Genomic DNA, 14,795 nt, shown 5'->3' with positions numbered 1-14,795 from the left:
CGGCTACACCACCAGGGCCGCCTAGTTCTCGGCTATCAGCGACGCCTTGCGCAGGCATCTGTAACATCGTTCATTAGCTTTGTTCCGTCTTCGACGCGTTCGCGCTTGATTTGGTGCCAAGAGCTTTCGATGTTTGTATGCTCGTGATAGAATGCACCGCTTCATCAAATTGCAAATCAAGCGAGGTTTTCAATGACATCCCAGCCAGTTTAATTCTTTCTTTGTGCCGACTTTCAAGAGGGGGAAGTTATGCATTGAAGCTGATTTGTCTAGAGCTTCGACTGATTTCAATGGGAATGGATTCGTTCGATAGGATTAAGGCACGACTTTGCGAATAATTGCATAGTGTAAATTTGGAGATGAAATTAGGTTAGAAAAGAGTTAGGTACTTTATTCACAGATGGAAATATTTTCACACTGTAAACTGAATACCCATTTGCGAATCGCGGTATGAGCAGCGACGGATTGTCCGGTTGAGAAATGAGTCTGAAGTTTGGATCGTTCACAGTGAACGAAAATTTCAAGTTTCAATTTTCAATACGACATATTGATTCTCAGCAATACTATATTGATATGAACAATGATTTTACATGAAAATTTAATTACAACCCCTATAAACTACCCTTACAGTAACTGGCGTAATGAATGTTAAATAACGTTGACACTTGTTATTACCAATAAATGAGAGGCAGCATAATGCTTTTCCGTCAAAGTATAATTGTAAGGAGAATGCGAAAACATTTTTCCGATCGGCGCCCTCGCGAACTACCCCTACAGCCCGTCAAACAACCACTAAAAACAGAATTTAATCGTTTTTTTGTTGAAACATCGAATGACCAGGACAGATAATGCTGAACAATGGGTTATTACGTAAGTATTGCTCCTAGGAAAGGGCTCGGAAATTATCTCCGGTCGGCGCCCTCGCGAACTACCCCTACAGCTCGTCAAACAACCACTAAACACAGAATTTAATCGTTTTTTTGTTGAAACATCGAACCACCAAGATATATAATGTTGAGAAATGGTTTTTTATATAAATATTGCTCTAAGGAAAGAGCTCGAAAAATATCTCCGGTCGGCGCCCTCGCGAACTACCCCTACAGCCCGTCAAACAACCACTAAACGTAGAATTTAATCGTTTTTTTGTTGAAACATCGAACCACCAAGATATATAATGTTGAGAAATGGTTTTTTATATAAATATTGCTCTAAGGAAAGAGCTCAGAAATTATTTCCGGTCGGCGCACTCGCGAACTACCCCTACAGCCCGTCAAACAACCACTAAACACAGAATTTAATCGTTTTTTTGTTGAAACATCGAACCACCAAGACATATAATGCTGAACAATGGTTTATTATCAAATGATAAAACATTTTTTTTCATACCTACTTGCAATTTAAAACAAACGCTTAAAACAAATTACAAGTATGTATTAATAAAAACATGTTCTATCACGATTTCATGCTTTCAGTAATATTGAAATATCAAATTCTATAACAGTCAGTATAATTTTCATATTGCATTTACTGTTTTCGATGATTTATTATCTGATTGGTAAACGCAGCAAGGCGCCGCGCCGCTACTCGTTTTCTGCAACTCTGCGCGGCTATTGTCGCGAACGCGCCCTTTTGGTAAAATCGTTATATTTCACTGATTATTACTAGAATCGATCTGAAACTTTCCAAAAATCTTTCTTGACTGTTAACCAACAAATGTCTCGCTGAACGTTATTCAAGTCTCAAACTTTCCCGCACACATTTCGTCGTTGAATGCACGAAAACCATGACACCCGAATTTGTTCACTTACATTGAAATAAATAGTTGACCGTATTCCACAGTTATTTTTGTATAGAATCAACGTATACGCGAGATAATTACACGTATTTAAAACAAGAAATCGATATTATCGGATGAAAATTGACCGAGTAACAGTGAGTTTATTATAAAAAAATAAATAATGTGTTTCCGTTTCGTTCACTTTTTTTCTTTTTTACTTATTTCATTTTTACACGCACTGTATCTCTTTAATAATAATCAACTCACTTTCTATTCGGATTCCACCGTGCTCCTCTAAAAAGTTGCCCATTCTCCTGTGTAAAAATTATCGGTGGATACTGCGGCGGCTGTTGAGCTTGCGCTAAGAGCTGCTGCGGCGGTTGTCCACCGTGTGATGGAGGCTGCTGTGGATTTTTTTGCCCATCGTCCTTTTTGCGCTCGTTTTCCTGCAAATACATATAATTATCATATTATATAATTTTATTATTTAATATTTATTAAAATAAAGAAATCGTATAATTACCTCGACTTTTGAATTCTTCTGGCTCATTTTTATTTTTCTGTCCGTGCGTCTGTTGTCAGAGTTTGAAAAGAAATGAAAATCGAGCACTCTCGAACTATGCCATATCGCGTGTTGGCGGTGTTGCGATCGTCATTTCTCTCGCTCTCTCTCTTGCTCTCTCTCTTACTCTCCCTCTCGCTCTCTCTTACTCTCTCTCTTGCTCTCTCTCTCTCTCTCTTTCTCTCACGTGTCGGCGTGTCTTAAGGAAATTCCCTATTGTCAGGGTCCTCAACTGCAGTTCCAGCGCATTGAAAAAGCGATTTTCGTAATTTACTCGCTCGTATTAAGAGAATTATTGATATTTCGAAGCAAGAAAATTTTGAATTATACCTTGGATGGCCAGCTTTCTAATAGCCTCTGTCGGAATTCGAAATGTACTTTTGTTTATCTGAAAAAATATATAACTTCAAAACTTGCAAAAATTTATAACTTCATTTAACGAAAGTGTGTTATGAAATTTTAAATATTTAAATGTTATCAATTACACATTATTTATTACGACTTAAAGAATGCATCTATCTATTGCCAAGTCTTGATATTGATTAGAAAAAAATAGAACGTTAATTTAGTACGTAGGCGTTGCGCCGCGGCAACGATTTTTATTAATATTTTTTTTAATAACTTTTGATGCAGGTACTGACTTATTCTTTTTAACATAGCAGTCACATTAGTATATACTAAGCTTGATTTTGTCAAAAGCTCATGTAATTTTTATCGTTGGTTCTATATTATTTTAATAAAAATAAATTGAAAATGTTGCATTTTATGAGACAATACGTTGAAATTAGTATTTTCTTACTTTCTAACTAAAAAATAAGATAGAACCAATGATTATAATTTCAATAGTTTTTGAACAAATAAAGCTCATTAAATATTAAAGCGACTACCGCGTTAAAAAGAATAGGTCAGAACGTGCATCAAAAGTTATTGACAAAAATATCGATAGAAATTAGTTCTACGGCGGAACGCCTACACTGAAAACCGATTTCGATTGATTCAACGGAATTTTTTCAATTGAAATGCGCTAACCGATACTACGGTTTATTCAAAGATGATGTTAGTTTATTTTACTGACAAGTTCTGTTGAATCGACACCCCGATTCTGTGAATCGACACCCCTATTCTATTGAATACACACCCCGATTCTGTTGAATCGACACCTTGATAGTTTATTTTAAGGAAAGTTTCTATAAAATTGACTACTTGTTCGTTGAAAACAACTATACTATTTTGTTAAATTGACACCCAGATGGTTAATTTTAAGGAAAGTTTCTATCAAATTGACTACTTGTTCGTTGAAAACAACTATACTAATTAAGTTATTTTAATAAATATTTAAGTTGAATTAACATGAAAGGATAAATTTTTGATAAAATAGAATTTACTTTTATATTGTTTATGATTTACGATATTTTATACAAATAATGATTTATGAGTTTGATGATTGAAAGCTATTTTTGTTTTTACAAAGTTTATATTGTAGTAGATGAAGCGCAGTTTACTTTTATATCGACGCTCGCTTATAACCTATAATTAAATAGCTATAGTATACGCAACGCTTATATGTATATGTATATATGTATATCGCTCACAAACATCTCGCTTATTTCGCTATCTTACTTAATATACCAGTAAGATTCTCTTATATACTAACTACAATATACCTTAGCCACTTGCGAGAAAAGGAATTCAAGCCATCTAGTGGGCAATGAAGAAATAATTTATTTAAATTATGATGATAGTGTGAAATGAAGATAGTTAAGATAATTGACAATAATTGTTTAATTAATAGTTTAATAATATTAAGAATGTTTAATTTAGGTTAGTATTAATTCATTAAATCATATGAAATATTTATAAAGTCACTTTTATTGTTCAAATACACTTACATGTCGTATGATACATATAGTTTAGAATTTCCTATTTTTTGCAAATTATAAACTTTTTTATTAACTAAATGTTTTTCAAAAATAACAACATATTGTTTGGTTTCGTTGATTTCGTACGCACATAAATGATTAGAATAATCTAAAACTTTTAATTTTTTTAAAATAAAAATAACATCATTAGATTCTTTTTTTATTAACAAATTGACTATTTTTCCTAAATCAATTCTCTTCTTTAACACAGCTGTTATTAATACAGAACTTGTATAATATTTAATACTATTAATTGAAATCCAAGAAACCGGGACATAATCAAAGCCAATGTCCAATGACGTAACTTTAAATAATTGAAAATTAGATAACAGATCAGCTGTAGCGAATAACTGCATACCGCAATCAATCGTTTTGCTAAATCCTTGACGTGATAAAAATTTATAATTTAATTGCAACTGATTTCTTATAGCTAAAGTTAAAGCAGAGTTTTTTCTTGATTTCGTTGCATTTGCTATATTTTTTAACGGCCTATGTCTGCCCTCGAAACGCATACATGAAAACAAACGTGGCAAACCTAAAAATATAATAATTGTGATATAATGTAATAAGTGATGGTGCTTCGGTTTCAAAGTACCACTAAAATCTTTACGATAAATTTTATGATGATTCGCTATTTCATTTTTTAGAATAATAATTTTTTGATCGGTTAAGGTTGAATCAAATAAAAGAAATGTTATTTTCCGCAATGACAAATATAACTTCCACGCTTTATTTTTTGTCGGTACGAGATCGCCAATTATAAAAGTTAAGTTGAATATCAAGAATTTGATCTCAGCAGCACTCATTACCAAGCATTTATTTCTTATGTGATCTAACAAGAGCGGTGGACAAACATTTGACGCGTGAATATTCAAATAATTGGCCATTCTTTTTTCAAGTACATTAAACGTGAGTAATTTATCAATAAAAATTAATTGATACAATACTTCAGCAACTTCATATCGGCAAATCCCTTCCAGGACATCATGCATAGGGTCGAAAGAGACACATTCAAATATATCAAATCCAGGGATACTACTAAATACGCAATGAGTTTTTACACCATTTACTTTTTGTTTAATGTCGTTCCTATGTTTTTCAGTAGAGCGCAAAAGATTCAAATCTTCTTTAATTGCTATCTTACAACGATATTTATCCATGTAACACATTCTACATGGAAAATTAGAATTAAAACTTTCGTTAAAACCTAATAGATTGTGTAACTCTAGATTATCACCACTTATGTTAAAAATATCAAAATAGACTGTGAATCTCTTACTATCTACATTTATAGTCACGCCATTTTTCTGTAAATCTATTAGTTGTCGAACTACTGGAAAATAAAGTTTACTATGCTGAACAATTTTTTTGTGCTGAGAACGAAAAATTTGTAATAAAAATATATTGTCGAGTTGACTAGCGTACTCAGGCGGTATTGCAATGATATTGCAATAAAAACTATGCAGCTTGTTGTATCCCTTTCGTGAGCCGAGAGGATTATTTATTTCAAAATCATCACCGAACAATGATAATGGGAATACAATTTTGTTTGAAAATCGTTCTTTTATATTTCTCCACCTTTTACTTTGAAATATCGAACAAATGCAATGACAATTCTCTTTATCTTTAATATAATTAACTATGGACGAAAATACCTGCGGTAATTCTAAAAAATGTTTTAAAACATTTTTTATAGGTATGCTTACAACAGAAATTTCAACTGATGTATATTTTTTCTTTCTACCAAATCGTTTTGATCTTAAAACATTAGCGACACGCAACACTTTTGGTTCAATATAATACAGATTCTGTAAATTTTTCAAAGCTTTGCGATGATTCGAATAATTATTAAATGTATTTTTCATATAGTTTAAAATGTTTGTTAAAGGTTTAGAATTAAATGTCTTATCATTAAGAGATTCAATCTCTGCAACAAAATTTTTGTTATAAAAATTTGAAAAAGCTGCATTTAAAAACGTAATTAAATTTATCGATAAGCCATTTTTCGCATATAATTGAGATACAAAAAGATCCGTTTCTTTTGCAATTTGCCTTTCAAAATCTTTTTTATTTCTTTCCATATCATCACTACTTTTTGATAAATTTAATGGTTGCTGTAACTCGTTTTGTATTTCTAAACATACTTTTCCACTTACTGAATCGATTTTTTCTAAACAGAATGGTTTTTCAATATCTAGTTTTAACTTTTTAGTTAAGGGTTCAACTGTTACTATATTTTGTGAATTAACATTAAAATGCTCTTTTGAATGTTTAATAAACGCACTATTTCTACTAAATACTCTCATGCAATTAGGAATTTTACACTTAAATGTAACACAGTTCTTGTGCCATACCTTCAAATGAGTTGAAAAACTGTTTAAACAACTAAAAGTTAAATCACAAGATGGACATTCCAGTAAAACCATACTGAAAAAATTATTTAAATTATCTTGCACAAGAAACTAAAGAGTAAGAATAAATATAAACTTTAATTTAAAATAAAACCATTTATATAAGGATATAAGATTTAATAATTAACTAGCATTTAAAACTGGCACAAGATAACCTGCATCATTCAAGGTTTCCTCCACATTTAAAGCTAACCGATCCCATCGAGTGCGTATCTCATAAATTCCATATTGCAGTAACAACCAAAGGTGATCACTTTGCGGTAGGTATTAAGCTCTGAAGACGTGAAACGATTGAAAACAAATATCTATAGCTTCAGTTAACGACGACACTTTGTATTCGTAGTCATCAATAATCAAATACGCTGATTCGACTTCGTAGTCTTCTTCACCTACAGCGATTACATATGGTTGTAATCTGATGTTTTTAATAATTGAATATGTTTTCTTATTTTCTTTGGCCCTTTCAATATCACCATAAGTCTGTAAATTTATTTTACAAAAATTGGAAAAGTCGTCAAATTGATTAATATTTAGTAATAATATAATTCAAAATTATTTTTTAGATAAGCTTAAACAAGCTTACAAATCAAGCTTACAAACCTTGACGTGAGTAATCATACCCTCAAAACTTTCTAAACAAGAAGGTTTCCAAAATTTTTTTGAACCTTGCGAAATTTTGACAGTTGATGGAACCATAAAAGATAGTAATAAGAGCTTGATAAATATTTTTGTGTCTAAAAAAACATTCTTAGTTTATAAAATTTTATTTTTAAATAATAATATTTCATTCAAATAAAATTGAACATACCCGCATTTACATTCTCATCATCACATAAATCTTTCAAGTTTTTACATATCTCATCTCTTGGAAATGGTTTTTTCAAATAAACTTTTGAAAAAAAAATATCAATATTTTCTATTGCATTCTTTTTAATGCATATGCCACTTTTAATAAAATCAATCTTTATAAGCTCGTATCCTTTACAGCTCTTTAAAATTGGCCAATCCAAGTAAAAACTACTGACTAGTTTATTGCGATCACACTCGCTTTGGCGGTGTCTATAATTGAAGGTATTTTCCCAATGAACTTTTGCTATGTCCCATGGCTCTTCGTGCATATTAAGCCAATCCAGACTCTCTTGTTCTTCTAATGAAATTATAATATCTTCTGAATCTTCTAAATTTCTTTGGTTTGATTGATATACTGCAATAGGAAGTTTCTTCAAATTCTGATATTTATTTAATAATTTACCGCAAGCTTTCTGAGCTTTTCCAGAAACTGATTTTCTTTTTGTTACAGCTGGTGAGTAATAAATACTGCGCAATTCCGTCGGAAATACATCAACAATTTTATTTCGTAGTATCATAAAATCACTCTCCTGTAAGTCTCTAAAAAAATTACAATTAAACAACTTTTTAGAAGCGCATATTTATTTAAAACACAATTACACACACACGCGCCCGCGCGTTAAGTTACCTTTTACAATCTCTTAGAACAGCACAAATGATGAGGTGTACAACTTTTTTTCTTTGTGATACCGTCAATTGACTCTTAGCAGCATATGTATCAATTATGAACTTTCCTTCGAATGATTTGTTTAGTATCTCTGATATATCAACATTTTCAGTTATAAAAATATCATTAATCCTTGGCTGGTTATTATTAATTTGTTGGAGAACAGCTCTTGGAGGAGATAAAGAGTTCCTTTGTTGGCTAGTTTGATTTGATTGACTCGTTGCTGGCTGAGGTTGACTGCTCTAATAATTTATAATATTTTTCATAAGATAGGATTACAATTTTTTTACAGAAAGTAAATAGTACTAATAAAAGTTTTATAATTTTGCTTGTTAGTAGAATTTTTCTAACTTTTTAAATTAAAATTTTAAATGAAAATGTTTTTATTGCTATTTAATAATAAAAAATAAAAAATAATAAATATAGTTTCCATACTTACAGCTTCATTAGATAAATTGTTTTCTTTATCGACTATATCTCGTGTGCAAGGTGAATAATTTCTTTGAGAAGTAGATATAGCATTTGTTTGGCTCTTTGCTGAATGAGGTTGATTATTCTAAAAAAGAATAGTATATATTTTTCAGAATATTTTACCCAAATTGAACCAGTAAAAGTTTGATAAACTGTAATCATTGGTAAAATATTTAATACGTTTTTTAATTAAACTTTGATTTTCTTAGCTCTATCTGATAAATAGCTATACAAAAACTCAGTAGTACTTACAGCTTTTCCAGAAAATATCTCTTGATGCTTTTTCCAAAATTGACCAACTAGATAAGGTGGTACAAGTCTTGTTGCGTCAGAGTATGTCAAGCTTTTCACTTTTTCATATGTAATTCCGTTTTCTACAAATATATTCTTACAAGTATACTCAATTTACTAGAATTTTAATATAAAATAAGAATTACCCTCAAATACAAACAGTAAATTGTCACATTCCAAGTTCATGAGCAGCGTCAATAAATTATCTGCAGGCATGATGGCTTTTGTACACTCAGTCGTAGTAAAAAATAAAACAAACTTGTTATTCTTAATAGTACACAATCACTATTTTTTTTAATAGTACACAATCACTGTCTTTCTTAATATTATAAACTATTCAAAGCCTGCTTTAAACATATTCGAGCATGTGGTAGTTACACTTTTTTAAGGTTACGATAAAGACCGGCATTTGAAATCGTGAAGTGTGAACAACGCAAAGAGCGCGTGCGGAATGTCAACACTCCATATGCCAGAGGTCACAGTGCACTTGACGCAGCATATAGCTTATGCTACATGTGGCTATACCAAACTATATATTATATGTAATAATAATAAAACTAGTATTGGTGATCGGAATGTAGTGCCCTGAAATGTACATACGTATACTGCTGTCTGTGTTGTATGTCGGTATTACAACGTCCCCAAGTACTATATTCAGCAACCGGCGACGATCAAGAAGAAAAATGTTGAATTGTTAAAATATAATAATGTCAATGTATGCACATATTAAAAAAAAAGTTATTATGATTGCATCAACTGAAAACATAGTTATACCATCGAATTTTTTTACTGATTTAATGAAAGTTTTTATTGATTTAATGAAATATTTTAGTAATTCAAGAGATTGTATTTCAGTAATTCAAATGATTGTTTTGTAAAATTAAAAGTAAACCACGGGTATTTTTACAAAACGAGATATCGAAATGACAGAACTATCGGTTAGCACATTTCAATTGAAACTTTCCGTAAAATGAACAGCTGTTTCGTTGACTTGACCGTAGAGTCGTTTTTTCAACTGTTTAATAGTTGAATCAAGCGACGCGTAGTTGAATCAAGCGAAGTACGGTTAACTGCACAGAAGTGTAGTTAATTAAACGGACTATTGGTCAAATCGACCAATACAAATTTTCAGTGTAGTCATTAAATCGATGTTCTAACTTTTTCTAATTATTATTAAGACTTCAAAATGGATACTCGCATTCTTGAAATCTTAATAAATACTGTGGTATTGATAAAATTTGATTATTTCAAATTTCATAACAAACTTTCGTCGATTGAAGTTATGTATTTTGTAATTTTTGTGGTTATAATTTTTTCCAGATAAACAAATGTACATATCGGATTTCAACAAAGACTATTAGAAAACTGGCCATCCTAGGTATAATTGAAAATTCTTTTGCTTCAAAATATCAATGATTCTCTTTACTACCAAGTTAATCACAAGAAAAGCTTTTTCAATGCACGGGAGCCGTAGTTGAGAACCCTGGCAGTAGGAAACCTTAAGTTTCGTGTACCGCAATGAAGTATCCTTCCGCAGTATTTGTCGTTTGTGCATCGACATTTTTTCATCTAATTAGAGCAAAATCAAAGAAATTTATGCTACCAATTACTTTGCGGCTGAAACAACCATAAATAAATAATTAGATGAATAAATTAAATAAATAATTAAAACAATGTCTCATCTTAGAACATCTTTTCATTATCGATGTCACCTTTTATTAATTTTGTTAATAATTTCTGAAATTATAATTAATTTTTAAAATAAATTATTACAGAAACGCTGCGCGAGAAAATGAAGTCAGCGAAAGAGAAACATCGAAAAGGCGCGCTTAATAAAAAATCAATTTGAGCGAAAGTTTTGAAATAATTGTGGTTTTCCTCAACTCTTATTAGTATCAAAAAGTACTTTTGATATATAAATTGAGGATGCATGTGTGAACTTTCACGTTTTTAATTTTTTAACTGAGGTGCCGGATGCAATAAGGAGCTTAGAGCTTGACCTTTTTGAATCGAGACTCATAGATTATCGATTTTCAAAAATTGAAAAACGGAATAATAAAATATATCGTTACGTTTAGAATGGTAAATGCTCTATTTTTTACATTTACCATTTCGTTGGGAATTGTCAAGTTTCCAAGGATAAAATAATAACTGTCGAATTTCAAAACGTAATTTTATTAATTTTTTTAGAATAAACTCGCTGTTACTCGGTCAATTTTCATCCGATAATATCGATTTCTTGTTTTAAATACGTGTAATTATCTCGCGTATACGTTGATTTTATACAAAAATAACTGTGAAATATGGTTAACTATTTATTTCAATGTAAGTTAACAAATTCGGGTGTCATGGTTTTCGTGCATTTAACGACGAAATGTGTGCGGGGAAGTTTGAGACTTGAATAACATTCAGCGAGACATTTGTTGGTTAACAAACAAGGAAGATTTTTGGAAAGTTTCTGATCGATTCCATTAATAATCAGTGAAATATAACGATTTCACCAAAACGGCGCGCTCGCGACAATAGCCGCGCGGAGTTGCAGAAAACGAGTAGCGGCGCGGTGCTTTGCTGCGCTCAGCAGCCAGGTATAATAAATCATTGATAACATCAAATACAATATAACAATTTTGCAATGAAATAGAGCATTTATCGGAAGAGTTATTTTCTATACTTTATAAGTGTCGATGGCGTTTTTCGTGAAATCGGATGCACTCGTCCAGTAGAATTAAAACAACACCCCTTCGCGCCTTTCATATGTTTTCGAGCGGCGAATGCTTGACATTCGGCTTATCGAGTTCATTGTAGTTGTGATCTTCGAAGTAACCGCTACTATTTCGTGCAACCGAAGTTTTTTTCGTGTGCCTTGTATTCCATTATATTAACATTGTGCTAACAATATAGTCTACATTAACAATTGCATTGTGTTAACAATAATTATAACGGCCGGGACCGTTTTCGCGGAAGATTGTCCGCGCGCGAGGCCGAGCATGGCCGAGCGGGCAAGCGAGCGAAGAAGGAAGAGAGAGAGAGAGAGAGTGAGACTAGGGCAGGCGCGTGCCGCAGCGGCGGACTGGGGTGGGGAGACGATTTTCGACACTTGGACTGAGACCGGCGAGCTAGAGGGATCGTCACGTGCGCGCGTGGACAAAGGAAAAGAAAATAGGAAGAAAAGGAAAGTGACCTGGAGATAGATAAAAGTGCGAGTGCGTGAGCAAATTGTGGACTATCCTCAAAGATCACCGTAACTTGTGGGCTGTCGTCTTGAGTGGGCGATCACCAGGGGCAGAACTTGCCCGCCCAAACGAGGGCGATAACGCGGGCGACGAGTAAAGGGTAGTCTGTCTGCAGCAGCTACTTCCCGGTGAGTTCCTTTCTTTTGACAAGTGATAACTCGGCGTGCGTTTAGTTACGCGAGCGAGCGTCTCTCTCTCTCTCTCTCTGGATTGATACGCGAAGCGAAATCTCGGCATGCGATGTTGTATGAAGAAAAGTCCATGTGAATAAATAAAGCTTGGTTTAATTTGTTTAAGTGTTGACGTTGTGTTGGGCGTACCCGGGAAGGCACCTCTGTCCCTTCCCACGCCCGTGATTAGAACTCACGCACGCTCTCGTGCATTAGCCGTGCTTTCGCGATCCCTTTTCAGGGCAGCGCGTGCCCGCCCGTATTCGGCGGAACGCCAGGAAGCGGCTAGCTGATCGGGGCGGCGGTGAGCCCCGCACCGACCGGTGAAAGTAAAATCTTTAACGGGCTGTGAAAATAATCTAATTATTTTACGGGCCGTTACATAATAGTCTATATTAACTATTGCATTGTGTTATCAGTGTATATATTAACAGTGTATATTAACAATAACAATTAATATTGCGTTAAAAATAGCAGATAACAGTATATATATTTTCGAGTTTATTAACATTGTGTGAGTGTATAACAGCATTAACAGTTAATATTCTGTTAACAATACAGTCTACATTAACAATTGCATTGTGTTAACAATAAAAGTCTATATTAACTATTGCATTGAGTTATTAGTGTATATTAACAGTGTATATTAACAATAACAATTAATATTGCGTTAACAATAGCAGATAACAGTATATATATTTTCGAGTTTATTAACATTGTGCGAGGTATAATAGCGTATATCAACAGTAAAATTGTGTGAGTGTATAACAGCATTAACAGTTAATATTGTGTTAACAATATCAGATTATAGTCTTGAAAATGAATACCGATGAATTTATTAATTGTGCTGCTGCAATTATTGCAAACGATATTAATGATATTTAGAATATCAACTTTAAGACAGGAAGTTCTATTTCCATCATGAAAAAGGTTAATTAAATATTAACATTTATGTTCTCTAATTATTATATTTATGTGCTATAATATAATTATTATAATTATTATAATATAATATAATATAATTATTGCAAACGATATTAATGATATTGAGAATATCAACTTTAAGACAGGAAGTTCTATTTCCATCATGAAAAAGGTTAATTAAATATTAACATTTATGTTCTCTAATTATTATATTTATGTGCTATAATAAGTATAGCAACACTAATTTTTCAGAATTAATTTTAAAGCCATTTTGTGTTTACTTTTGTTTTGCGATTACAATTTCTCTCTCTCTCTCTCTCTCTCTCTCTCTCTTGTATACAATATCAAAATAATGTTTTTCTGAGCGACATAGCAAATTTTATGAAATTTCAACTTCTGGAAGGTTTTATCATATTATCTGTAAAAAGGCCGATGAAGCCCAAACTAGAAAAATCACTCATTTAATAAAACTATTGTTTTTGTCTGATTGAAGCTGTGAATAATAATGTAACACATCAGTAACACTTCAACAAAATAAAATTGATATAGCTAAATTATTATTCAGAAATTTTGATAAAAATTATTTTCTTATTTAGAATTATCAGGGTGATGAAGCTCTTTGACTACTTTTCATAAGTAATAGTGCAGTTATTCATTATTATTTTATCGTTCGCAGAACCTTGTATTGTCACACTACAATTATTAAGTATAATTATTTTTTGTTGATTAACTGATTAACAACGCCTTGTCAATACAAACCAACGTCAGGATCATAAAAAATTCGTGTGGCGTTTACGCCCGAGCGAAGCGAGGATGAAAAGAAATACGGGACGAGAAACTTTTTCCCGAACATGTGCCGTACCATATTTTTCGATGCGACGTGTGAAGTGCGATTTTCAACACACGTTTTCTGTTGAGCGTGCGGGAAAGACGCAATTTGCGCATTGAGTATCTCAAAATACTAAAAAATAATACTCTTATTAAATTTAAAATATTGATTTAACTAAATTGAATTTTTTTATAGAACTCATTTTAATACCGACTCTATTGGGGCATTTAAGACACACATGCTACAAAATAGTATACGATATGTGTGTTTTAAACGACGTAATCTGCATGGCGTTTAGCTCACTCGCCGTGCCAGAATACATCATTTAAGACAGTTGTATCGTACTGTACTATCAAAGCCATAATGTTAAAGTGCATTTACATGTACTAAGAAGAGTTTTTAAGGGTCGTAATTCTTTGATACGTGTAAATTTGTATTAATTATCATCATTAGCTTATATTTAATCAATAAATCCATTAATATATATCTTAATTTCGAATTTTGATATTTTCGTTCGAACATTTAACGTTAAGAAGTTCAGACTCGTCACTTAGCAGCCAGGTCATCATCGATAACAGCAAATGCAATATAAACATTATACTGACTGTTATAAATTTAATATTTCAATATTACTAAAAGTACAAAATTTTGATAGAATATATTTTTATTAATACAAACTCGTAATTTATTTT

At 32.1% G+C, this 14,795-nt stretch overlaps 1 protein-coding gene across 1 annotated transcript in view; it reads left to right on the top strand.

Moving 5' to 3' along the window:
• LOC131675068 (ubiquinone biosynthesis monooxygenase COQ6, mitochondrial) overlaps nucleotides 1–14,795 on the top strand; it is a 133,547-nt gene that overhangs the window by 2,520 nt on the left and 116,232 nt on the right. The window lies entirely within an intron of this gene.

Source organism: Phymastichus coffea, unplaced genomic scaffold, assembly GCF_024137745.1.
Source record: "Phymastichus coffea isolate CEN01 unplaced genomic scaffold, Cenicafe_Pcof_1.1 PCOF00016, whole genome shotgun sequence".
In the NCBI taxonomy this organism is placed as follows: domain Eukaryota; kingdom Metazoa; phylum Arthropoda; class Insecta; order Hymenoptera; family Eulophidae; genus Phymastichus; species Phymastichus coffea.
Note: the sequence above shows the minus strand (reverse complement) of the source record. Positions and strands in the feature narration are given on the sequence as shown.